Source organism: Jaculus jaculus, chromosome 7 (assembly GCF_020740685.1).
Source record: "Jaculus jaculus isolate mJacJac1 chromosome 7, mJacJac1.mat.Y.cur, whole genome shotgun sequence".
Classification (NCBI taxonomy): Eukaryota; Metazoa; Chordata; class Mammalia; order Rodentia; family Dipodidae; genus Jaculus; species Jaculus jaculus.
The window spans coordinates 39442920-39455656 of NC_059108.1; the positions used below are offsets into that span (position 1 = coordinate 39442920).

Genomic DNA, 12737 nt, shown 5'->3' on the forward strand with positions numbered 1-12737 from the left:
CGGTTCTGTGTCACCCACAGCAGATTAGGAAGGGCAAGTGCCATCCCATGTCTCATCGCCTTTTACAACAAATTCTCTTTTAAAAATGTCTCCCAGGAGGAGACACATAAGCGATATCTTTAATTAGGAAAATAACAACAATAATCATAATAATGAGAAAAGCCAAAGAAGCACATGGAAGTGCATTTTTAATTCAAGATTTATTTTTGTTTGATGAATCTGACACCAGTCAGGGGAGAGAGGAGATGCTGTGGACCCAGCAGGAAAATGAACACCCAAAGGGGGGCTGCTGCTTCCTGCCTGGGTGGGGCAGGGGTTGGAGTCGGTCGGTTGGTTTAATTTGTTGTTGGAAATTTTTCTTTTTGTTCGCTTTTTATAAATCTCTCCCCGAGCTTGCGAGCTGTCCCTCCCTCCCGCCTCCCTTCCCTTGACACCCAAATTTCATTTTTTAAAAAGCGAGCTCGCTCGCCAGGTGTGTCCCCCAAGCTCTCACGGCTCTAATAAATAAGGAGCACCTGTAAAACAGTAGCTTGACCTGTTAAGTGACTGTACAAAGGAGAATATAGAAATAAGTATGTACACCACATCCGCGGCCCCGGTGCCACAGAGCTGGGGTGACACCCTCCCGCCACACTCCTGCTGAGGCCCCATGGCCTGGAGGGGTGGGGTACCTGGACCCCTCCAGAGGGAACAATTGCTTTTACTTGAGTTAGTAAACAGATACACTGAATCACAAGGTGATTGGATTTTTTTTTTTTTTAAGTTTTCTTCTCTGGCTTTTTTTTTTTTTTTTGATTTTTTTTTTTCTTTTCTTTTTCTTTTTTTTCTGTACTCATCAGACTGGGGTACTCCACGACTGTCTCACCAACTCAGTGCCAGTACACATGCGCTACAGGGCTTCAGGACTCATAGCTACAACTGTACAAGTGCACACAAGAACGTCTACCCTGTTATCCTCCACCCACTGATTGAGGACGGAATTGCACATTTCTCTTAACCATGACAGGAGAAAGCAAACAGTGAAACAGAATCCTGGGCGATCTTTCTCACTTTCCCTCTTGTTTTCATTGGTTCGTCCATACCATTCTAATTATCATGAAAGGGCTCTGCGTATAGAGAGATTGTCTCACTGACTTCCTGGATCACCGAAAACCATCAGGGTTGAAATTTCATCCGAGTCTTTCCTGACGCCCAGCAAATATTCCCCCTCGGATTATTTTACACCTTGAGGGCATTTTGGTCTTCAGTTCAACACTCTTGCTCTGTTCCCAAATGGGGCGCTATTTAGGGGAATTTCAAGAGAAAGCTGAGAAGAATAAACATTTACCGAGTTCTCTTGGCATTCAGTCTCTGAAAAACCACAGTATAAACTATCCATGCTGCTTCTTACATCTGTCAAATCGAAAATTAAAAGCCATAAAAGTGTAACACTGAAAATATGGCATCAAAAAGGATAAGGTGGCCTTTGTAAAAATAACATGAAAAGTATATTAGCCAATAAAATAGTCTACCTCTTCATTTAAAAGTGCATCGTGGGCTGGACAGAGATGAATCTGAAGCGTGGGGACTCCAGGCCATCCCTCCCGCGTCAAAACGTGAGCAGTATAGGGCCAAAACCATACAATGCAATCACAACTCAGTGTAGCAGCAAAACCACAGCAGTTCTAAAAAGATTTAAAAAAAAAAAAAAAAGAGATTTTGTTTTCCAATCCGTATCATCTTTCAGCCTCAGCCGCTGAGCCTTGAAGATGGGGTGGGGAGAATACCTACATTGGTCCTTGTGGCTTGTGGATGTTTTTATTTTTGTTTATTTTTGTTGTTCTTGTTTGTTTTTCCAAAACCAGGGGCCAAATCCCTAAGTTCCTCTGGGGAGAAGCAGAGATGGTGGCGGTGGCCGCAGGAACACTGAGCCCGCTTAGTGGGTCCAAGATGTGCTGGCTTCTCTGGGCTCGAGGCCACCGAAGGAGGGCCGCTTCCTCCACGATGCCTAATGACAGGACGCGGCGTTGAGTTTTAGCCAGATGGGGTGGTGAGCTGACCAGCTGGTGTTACTGGATGTCGTGACATGTTTTGCTCCGTGCCCTCTCTCCACGCAAGAAGGTACCCTGGAAGTGAGCGTTCCTGAGAAAAGACAAGAAATGACCATGAGAACACACGGGACCAAATCCCCAACCCTCACCCACCCTGCTGAAGTAGGGCATCCTGGACTTTCCAGCCACCAGTTCTTCCCTAAGATGAGCACTCAGATCTAAGGCCATGCAGGATAATGTCAACAAGCTCCAGATCAGGCCCACCAGCTTTGTGCAAGGAAATGAAACTCAAGCCCTCTTTGGAATACCATAATGACCATGAAGGACCACCCTCTCCCCACAGATCAGGGCATCCTTGCTACTTTCATCCTCCACATGACCATGTAACCAGCAGGAGGTCTTCTGAGTTGTTCAAAGCCACTCCAAGGCCAGGCAAGGTCACTAGGGTACCCAAAGCTCCTAACCTTCATGTATCAGCTCTGGTGTTTGAGGGCAGAAGGCCCAAAGATTCACTATGAGGGTACACAGACCTTTCTTCAAAGGCTTTCTATAGGGATGTCTGAGCTGGGAGAACTGCTTGCCCGCATCTGGTGGTCTTGCTTGTCAAATGTGAGTCACTGACATCTCTTCACATCCAAAACACACAGGAACATAGAACCAGAACAATAAACTACCCAGGCCTTGGGTCCTAACAGAGTTTTATAGATCGATTCCTGGACATCTCCCATCCCCACAGTCACTACAAACATGAGAAGCTCTACCTTTCCATCCCTATTGGCTCATTTGCTCCAGCCCCTTGGTCTGAAACACTAAGTGCTGAAGACATTCACATACTCCCGAGAATCAAAGAGTGAAGTCCCTTAGGTCTAAGGCCAGGGCTATCTTGGCGTGTGGCTCTACGTCCAGGCCCTGGTTCAGAGCCTGGTCCATCATAGGTACTCAACACACTTTTGCCAAAAGACTGAGAGTCATACAGCTGTCTTCTTTTTCCTCTCTGCCAATAAATGGGGATGTCAGAAAGATGAATGAGTCAAACTTGACTCATGTGGAGTGATAACAGAAGATTTGTAGACTGTTGATGTTATTCTCAGAACAATGAACAAAAGAGTTCAGAGAGGTGATAGCATTTAGGATTTGAAGGCACCCTAGAGATAAAATGCTATAATTTGCTCATTTTTATAAAAGGGGGAAAGCAGGCCATAGAAACTTGCTCAGGGTGTTTGTAACATGAAGTCAGTGGGAGGGTGAGAAGGCCAAACGAAGATCTGCTCTTAGTCCTGTTCTCCAAATCCTGGTGTTAATGGCAATGATAATCATCATCAGCCCCAAACAAGGTTTGAAATTCTCAATGCACACGACAGGAAATGCCCAAGTTCCTCAAATCACATTAAATCACCAGATCTATGCGCATTTAATATGTATATTAAATAACCAAAGTGAAAATGCAAAACGCCACAAGTATGCAGTGGGGGTGGAATTACAAGGCCATGGAAACCTTTTCATTTGGCACGGTCAGATTTGCAAGTGGGGATATTTATCTCTGCATCAAGAGCTCACATTCCCCCCCCCTCCCTCACCCTCCTTTTCTAGTGGCCTTGAGAACGAGAAAAAGTAAACAGAAAAGGTGAAAAAACAAAACCATCAAGAAACACCACCACACTGGAGGTCCCAGAAGGCTGGACAAAAGTTGCAGAAATGACAGGTGGCTTGGAAGACACGTGACTGCTCCTTCTGGGGACCTTTCTTTTGCTTTGTCCAGCCCAGCCTAGATGTTATGGGAGAGGCAAGGAGAACAGTCTGACCTCTGGGCCTGGGACCAAGACTGACCACATGTTAGAGTCCAAGGGGGCCTCCAGATTCTTTCTTTTAAAGGCAAAAGAGAAAAAGAAATGAAATAAAACGAGGTGTCTAACATTTGCTTTCAGGGAGTGGGAGTCTCCACCACGTTTTAATTGCTGCCTTAGGAATGTTGAAACTGCCTGTCCAGTGATGTGGCTCTAATGTAGTCACAGCATCCCTCCTCCCCACCCCCCCAAAAAAGAGGAATATCTCTCAAATAAGTTTCTTTGTATTCCAATCACCTTTGGACAAAGACCAAGCATGCCCAGCATCGGCCTACATGGAGACAATTTCTCGGCTTTCCTAAGAGACTGGGGAAAAGGGGATTATAATGAGAGCCGTTCTGGAACCTTAACTACAGCGTTTGCCATCCCAAACACTATAATAATCATTATTATTCTCTGGTATCTATTATTGTCTGGTAAATAATATGTGTTTTCCCCCAAAGTTCTAAAGGGTGCAGCTGCACGGCGCTCTATTTTTTGCAGCCCCAACCCCGCTGCTCGGCAGGCCTGCTCACACTGAGCTTATTTTAAGAGTGGCAGAAGAGCCCATGTGCGCTCCTCTTTCATTCTCACCTCACCCTCCTGCACCTGGGACGTCCCCCAAGGTCAGGCGGTGGCAGAACAAGTCCCTTTCTGTCAGCAACTTCTGAGGAGGGTGTGGTACTGAAGCCAAGCTCTTAGGTTGGTTCAGGGCAGCCCCCTCTTTGGTGGCACAGGCTCCAGCGTCAGTGACAAGGAACCAAGCATGAGCTTCTCTCTTCCAGTTTTTATTGGTAGACAAGGTGTGATAACCTCCAGGCCAGAGAGGAGCAGACCAGCGTGGCAATTTAGAAAGCAGTCTTGGTGCCTTGAATCCCAGCCCTCAGGAGGCCGAGTAGGAGAATCACTGTGAGTTCAAGACCACCCTGAGACTACATGGTGAATTCCAGGTCAGCTTGGGCTAGAGCAATACCCTACCTTGAAACCCACCTCCCAAAAAAAAGTAGTCATGGGGCTGAGGAGATGGCTTAGTGGTCAGAATGCTTACTGGGACATGAGTGAAGACTGAGTTGGGTCCCCAGAACCCACGTGAAGCCTCAATATGTTGGCACACATCTGTAACCCTAGCACTCCTAAGATGAGATGGGAGGTGGAAACAGGAGAATGCCCAGAAGCCCATGGGCCAGCTGGCCTGGAGTATGCAGCAGTGAACAAAAGACCCTGCTTCTAACAAAGTGAAAGGCAAGCACTGGCACCGGGGTCCTTTGACCTTCTCGTGCACCCAGGGGCATGCACGTACCCATGTCTACATTCATGAAAATGTACACACACCACACATAGAATGGTTAAAATAATAGAAAGTGGTCATAGCAGAAAGTTCCAGAGCCTTGGGTCCTTGCCACACAGAGGGATCCTATGGAAAAGCTATCATCTCTGTCTACATTTTAGCATCTGTGCAAAGGGGAAAGTACTACAATAAGTAAGACAGAGATTGGAGTGGTGGCCCCAAACGCTCACCTAACTAGCCATGTGCCCTAGGACCTGTTCCTTACTGGCCCTTCCCCAAACCTAGATTCTTGGTTTATCAAAGAGGGGCCCGAGTGCCACGTGCCATTACGTCTTTTACCTCTCACATGTTGTGATTATGAGATCTCTGAACAAAAGCTAGTTTCACATATGCAGTATTGCCGACTGGAGCAACTGGGCATTAGTGCACACACACATGTGCACACACACGCACACACACACACACACACACACACACACACACACCCCTTTGGTTAGAGATTTCTGGGGCACCCCCGAATGTAAAGGGCTCTGAGAAAATATCCACACGTGGACCTCACATTCAGTTTTCCTCTTTCTGAAGGCACAATAGTAGCCCACGTTTCGTGGAGCTTCACACATACATGCACATGCACACACACACACACACACGCACACACACTGCTGTGTACAAACAACCTCATGTCTGTGCCATGTATGCTCCGTATACTCCTATGCATAGTCTCTATGGGGCAAAGGTGGCTGTTTATCTTCAGGATTCTAGATCTATCTGCCCATTCTGTTCAAAGGAATGAAACATCCTCTTGTGGACTCATCATTGCACACCAAGAGTACTAAGAGATGCCCACCTGGCAAGGTACTTCCCCTTTTCATCAGGGAAGATCGTTGAAAATGTGATTTAGCTACTTACCTTCCCTTACAACACAATTATTTTATAAAGGACTATATGCTGATACATTCCTGAATATATTGTAATGTTGACTCTCAAAATATGGCCATTCTTACCTTTACCTTTTTGATCTTGACAAGGTAAGATGTATGCTGTTGTATTTCAGAACACTTCTAAGCAACCACTCCTAAACCAAGTGTGACTCTGGAGGAAAATGTCTCTTTCCAAAACCAACATTTCCAAGCTAGCCTTTCTGTGGTGTAAGACCTTGTTACCTCTACTCAGTAGACTGCCTGTGTGAATCTAAGCTGTTTTCCCAATGCTTACTCTTATTTCTCTTGTAATTTGTATAGTCAAAATCTAGTAGGTCTGCTCCATCTTACTCATTTACAAAACAAGCTTCCTTTGTCATATTTATTCTCCAAAACTTTGTGGCATCAATTCTATGACCAGCATAAATGCCCACTGCTAAGCCAGCTTGCCTTTGTCCCATTTCCCCTGCCCTAGCAGAGATCCGCTTGCTCAGGCACCCCTGCTCATCACTTATCACTGGTAAATACAGCCATTACGTGCTGGCCAAGGTTACACTGTTTATCTAGGACAATAACGAGTCCCCGAGGACAGGCTGCTCTCAGGTAGTGGCAGCTATTCTGGGACACGCTCAAGAGTAAAGCACTGTGGTCAATGAACGGAGCCGCCTGCAGCAGTTGATAAAGTCCAGTGCAATGCCAGATACTGGTCTCTCACCAGCCCATCCCAAGCAGGCTGAGGCTCCACCACGCTATTTCCAAGGTGGTTCCCTCCCTCCATAGTGAATGTCGTGACATGGCTTTGATCAGGATGGGAGCTTTTTTACTTTTGAAATGGATGGCGTCTCTTTTATAGCTCATGAAAATTATTGAAGCATAGCTCTTCTTTCTAGCATGCTGTGGCAGGAAATGACCTCTGGTGGGAGAGAGCATAGGGGCCAAGGATGAACTTCCGCTTAGCTTGGTGCTGGGTTCTGGTCTAAACTGCAACTTCATCACCATGGGGGCCCTGTGGCTGTGATAATGTCCTTGTATATTTAAGTTTTAAACTAAATAAAACACATTTTATTTATTATTATTACTTTTTAAAGACAGAATCTTGTGTGGTCCATGCTGACCTCAAACTTACATAGCTGAGGATGACCTTGAACTTATCCTCCTGCTTCTGCCTCCCAAGTTCTGGAATTACAGGCAGATCCACTATGCCCAGCTAAAGACAAATATATTTCCACTTATTTCAGTTACATCATTGCTTCAATGTAACAATGTTACTGAAGTGTCTGTCTTCACCTCACAGATTAAGGGAATTATGGGCTCCAGGTCATTAGCTAGAAAGGGGCAAAGCTGAGTGAGAACCCCAAAGTCCATGATACCCACCCAGGGAGCACTACACGCACTCTTGCCTTGGCCAAGGATGGGTTACAATGTCAGAGCTGGGAGGGGCCACAGAGACACACACCACCTAGCTCTCTTGCTTTGTAAATAGGAATTTGGAAAAGTTATTTGATAAGAAGGAGGAGGAAGAGGAGGAGAAGAGGAAGAAGAAGGAGGAGGAGGAGGAGAAAAAGAAGAAGAAAGTGTGTTTTCATTCAAGTCCCATCCAATACAAAACCAGCTAATAATCCTTCTTACAAGCTGGTGGTGTCCCTGCCTGTGGTCTGCTCCCCCGCCCGTTTGTGATCCTATGAGCAGGTGTGGCTCTGTGTCTCTGCTAATGATGCTAAGTCCTGGATGAATTAAGTGATCCATCTAAGGTGTCAGCGAAAAGGCCGGGGTTATAATTCCTCTTCTACCACACAATCCTGTCGGACTATTGCCTTCCAAAATTCTGCTTTGGATAAAAACAAGCAAACAAACAAAAGACCTAAATGCTTATTGCGATAAGGTTGTGTTTGCTATTTCTCTATTGTCTGGACATATACATCCTAGGTAACAGAGTGAAGAACCCTTGGGCTGAAAGGATGGCACAGTAGTTAAAAGTGCCAGCTTGAGGATGGAGAGATGGCTTAGCAGTTAAGGCACTTTCCCGCACAGCCTAAGGACCCATGTTCAACTCTCCAGATCCCACATAAGCCAGAGGCACAAAGGTGAGACAGACACAAGGTCACATATGCCCACTAGGTGGCGCAAGTGTCTGGAGTTTGATTGCAGTGGCTGAGGCCCTGGCACACCAATTCCCTCTCTCCTTTGCACTTGTGCACACTCTCTCGAAAACAAAAAATAAAATTTTTAAAAAGTGCCAGCTTGTAAGGACTGCCGCCTAGGTTCAATTTCCCAGTACCCACAGAAAGCCAGAAACACAAGATAGTACATGCATCTGGAGTTCATTTGCAGCATCAGGAGGCTTTGATCCACCCATACTTTCTCTCTTTTTAATAAATAAAAGGAGCCCCGAGGAAAAAAGCAGCTTCATGTGACAAGTAGCTGTACATGGCCTGAGGGACAAGAATAGATTTTTAAGATTTTAGGAGAGGTTTGGAAAACTAATGTTTCTCATCCTTTATTTTTTCTTTATCAACAGCCAATTAGAGAGAAAAAGTTCCATATTAGTGTGAACACCACTGCAGAAAGTAAGAGCAAGAATATCGGTCCCTCTTCTTAACAGCAAAGGAGATAGAACATCAATTAATATCATTAATTAGAGCTCAATTAATAAGATAGGGCATTTATTGATGAGCTAGAGCACCAATTAGTAAGATATCGGCTAATAAGACAGGGCATCTATTAATGAGATAGAGCATTGATTACGAAGATAGGGTATTGATTAATAAGATAGGGCATTTATTGATGAGATAGAACACCAATTAATAAGATAAGACATTGACTAATTAGATAGGGAATCTATTAATGACATAGAGTATCAATTAATAAGCTAGGACATGGATTAAGAAAATAGGACATCGATTAGTAACTGCTTTCCTGTAGCCTTTCCACCCCTCAAGTCCAGATATGCTGGTATGTATATTTCCTCTTTTGAAATCAACTAGTTGGTATGGATAGCCAGGCAATGAGGTGGGGTACCAAAATGTGACCCTTATCCTTAGCTCAAGGTGTGTGTGTAACTCAAGCAGTTTTGATTGGATCCCTTGTCCCTCTGGAAAAAAGAAAAGACAGATGAGGACTTGGGTTCTAATCTATCATGCCATGAACTTGAACAATCACTCCGACTAAGCCCCTTCCACCTTAAAGTACAAAGGGAAATCTGATGAGAAGTTCTGAAATGGTTTCTCTAACTCCTGAGCTGCACAACATGGAAGTGTTTCATTGTTTCCCATTATACATCACAGGGAAGAAGTTCTGGGGTTGATGTGTCAGTGGCTAAAAACACTGGCTTGCCAAGTCTGATGACCAGAATTTGGATTACCAGAGCCCATGTAAAATGCAGACGCAAGTAGTTCATGTGTTTGCAATCCCTACATATAACGTAGGGATTTCTACCACACAATCCTGTGGGACTGCTTCTTGGGACATGCTCAAGGGTAAAGCCCTATGGTCAATGAACAGAGCAGTCTGTAGCAGTTGATAAACTCCAGTGGGATGCCAGATACTGCTCCCGACCAGGCCCATCCCAGGCAGGCTAAGGCTCCACGGGGCTTTTTCCAAAGTGGTTCCTTTGTCCTTGCAATGGAAGGCAGAGTCAGGAGATTTCCAAAGCTCTAGGCAAAGGGAGAGAGAGAATGGGCATGCCAGGGCTTCCAGCACTGCAAATGAACTCCAGATGCGTGTGCCACCTTATGCCTCTGGCTTGCGTGGGTACTGGGGAGTCGAACCTGGGTCCTTTGACTTTGTAGGCAAATGCCTTAACTGCTAAGCCATCTCTCCAGCCCACTGTGACAATTCTTACAATAAGCATCTACTACGAGCCATGGAGCTCCCAGGTATTTTATGTTGTTCACTATGGAGCAGATAATTATGAAGATGGGGTTTTATCTTAATTTCCTACATATAAAATACATACAGTGGCTCTGCATGAAGTCTTTGGAGCTAGGCTACTGTCAAATCCCAGACTAACATTTGCTAATCACACAATTTTGGGTAAAAGCCTTCACCTCTACATGTTTGTCTCTTTACTGATGCAATGAGTTTAAAACATGGCACCCCCAGCACTATTAACAGTATATAGCACACATATATTGCTGGTGTATAGTCTCCATTATTTAATGACAAAAAAAGTCTAGAGATGCTATAAAACTTGCCCATCTCCTCAATGCTGGGAAGTGACAGTCAGTTTTCAAATCCAGGCAGGTCTCACTACAGCCACGGGCTCTTTCTCAAGTAATAAGACCTTTGTAGTTGGATACAAACTGCCATTCTGAGGGTACGTCCAATGAGCCATACTTTCATTTCCCTTTTACCTGTCCCTCACTGACATCTTGCCATGACTCACGAGAGACAGGAAGCTCAGAAAGGTGAAGTCACCTCCTCCCTGTAATAAATAGCTCCGCTGGGATTTGAACTCAGGCAAGCCCAAACTGCAAGGCGCATGTTCTTTCCCATGCTGCCTGCCTTCTTTGCCAGGAATCCTCTGGCATCGCAGAGGGAAGCTTCCAGTCTCTAGCCTGGAAAATAGGACCCAGGAGAATCTGCTTCCATTTCTGGGGGAAAAAAAAATGTCTGTGAGGATTGTATCTGAGGGATAAAAAGCTATCAAAACCCGGCACTGCATCCTCCCCATCCTCATCAGGGAGCCTATAGCTAGGAAATCACTTCTGGCCTCTGCTCAGCCCCTAATAGTCTTCACTACTATAAACAGGCCAAGGTCCCAGGCAGCAGCCGCACCATGCCCTTACACAGCTGGCCTCAGCTCAGAGCTGTTGGCCAGTCAGGAGGTGGCACTCCTGTTTCCATGGCAACCCAGGGCCTGCCAGCATCCCCTTTATTGGACATGGAATGTCTGCTGGTTGTTTGGTTTCCTTCCACTGTGAGCCATGAATCACCTTAGGCCTACCTAGAAAGAATTTCTCCAGTGTCCCGCAGCAGTGGCTTCTAGACCTGAGACACGGGCACGGCAGCCCACGCCCCGCACCCTCTAGTGATAACATCCATTGTTGGGAATGAGCCCGTCACCAGGTTGCCACCGTCGGCTTCAGCAGCGCCAGTCTTCCCTCGTTTCCTTTCAGTCTATGACCAGCTGCTAAAGTAATTTTCCTCAAACACAGATTTCATCCTGTCATTGCTCGGCTTGAGGTCACTGTGATTATAATCACTAACGCTTTGGGAACCAATCCCTCCACCTCCTATCCCCCTCCTTGCTCTCCTGCACACTCAAGCCTCTCACTGTCTGTGGTAAAGCCCTTTGCTCCAACCAAGTGCAACAGCCTGCTCCCGGCTGGGTCGGTCATCCTCCAACTAGCCAGTCTTCCTCCTAACTGAATCCATCTGCTCTAAACACCACCATCAGGAGACCCGTCTCATTCACTTGCTCAACAGATGCAATGTGCCTATTCCACCGGCCCCTGTGTTAAACATTTGGTTACAACAGGACTCACGAAGCCTAGTATCTGAGTATCTCATAGATGCAGGTTCTGTGTGGTGCTTCTAAAAGCAAGCTTAGTTATTTCTTGCCTCTCATAAGGACTCCTGCCAAACCCTCTCCCATTGTCCCCCTTTCTCTCTGTCCTCGCCATGTTTTTTTTTAAAAAAATGGTTTTTGTTCATTTTTTATTTATTTATTTGAGAGTGACAGACACAGAGAGAAAGACAGATAGAGGGAGAGAGAGAGAATGGGCGAGCCAGGGCTTCCAGCCACTGCAAACGAACTCCAGACACGTGCGCCCCCTTGTGCATTTGGCTAACGTGGGACCTGGGGAATTGAGCCTTGAACCAGGGTCCTTAGGCTTCACAGGCAAGCACTTAACCGCTAAGCCATCTCTCCAGCCCACCTCACCATGTTTTAACAGCACAATAATCACATAAGTTGGCACTAGATATTGCTAGTGAACAATGGATATATGCTTTACCCTCTAGAGAAATAAACGGAGACTCATTATGAACAGCGAATTGTTCAGAATTGAACAGTGAACTGTGACCCTCTCTTAGGATATGACTAGGTGATAACTAACCTTTATAGGTTGAAATACATAAATTAAGTACAAATTCCAATTATTGGGCTTTTAAAAGAGATTACTTCTGGAGAGGTAGCTTAGCAGTTAAGGCATTTGCCTGCAAAGCCTAAGGACCCAGGTTCAATTCTCCAGGACCCACGTAAACCAGATGTACAAGGTGGCACATGCGTCTGGAGTTTGTTTGCAGAGGCTGGGGGCCCTGGCTTGCCCATTCTTTCCTCCTCCTCTCTCAAATAAATAAGTAAATAAAAAACCAGGATGAGAAGGGCCAAGGAGAAAACTCAATCAGTAAAGTACTTATCTTACAGGCCTGAGGACCTAAGCAGCCTGAGGGCCTGAGTATAATCCCCCATAGTCTATGTGACGTAGCTGGGCATGGTGGTGTGTGCTTGCAATTCCAGATCCAGAGAGATTGAGATAGGCAGATTCCTGGGATTCCCTGGCCAGTCAGGCTAGCCTGCTTCATGACTGTCAGGCCAGTGAGAAACCCTGTCTCTTAAGGAACCTCCACACACATGTACACACATGTGCCCACAGCTATACACACAAACATATACACGTGCAAGAATCAGAACTAGAACCTTGAACCAGTGGCTCTCTTCTTCATGCGCAAA

The 12737-nt window shown here is 45.7% G+C and overlaps 1 protein-coding gene across 1 annotated transcript in view; it reads right to left on the bottom strand.

Moving 5' to 3' along the window:
- Positions 1 to 2081: 2081 nt before the first annotated feature.
- LOC101609007 (sine oculis binding protein homolog) overlaps positions 2082 to 12737 on the bottom strand; it is a 199836-nt gene continuing 189180 nt past the window's right edge. Inside the window, exon 7 of the mRNA XM_045155067.1 lies at positions 2082 to 2121. The gene's annotated coding sequence lies outside the window, so the exon portion shown is untranslated. The remainder of the gene's footprint in view (positions 2122 to 12737) is intronic.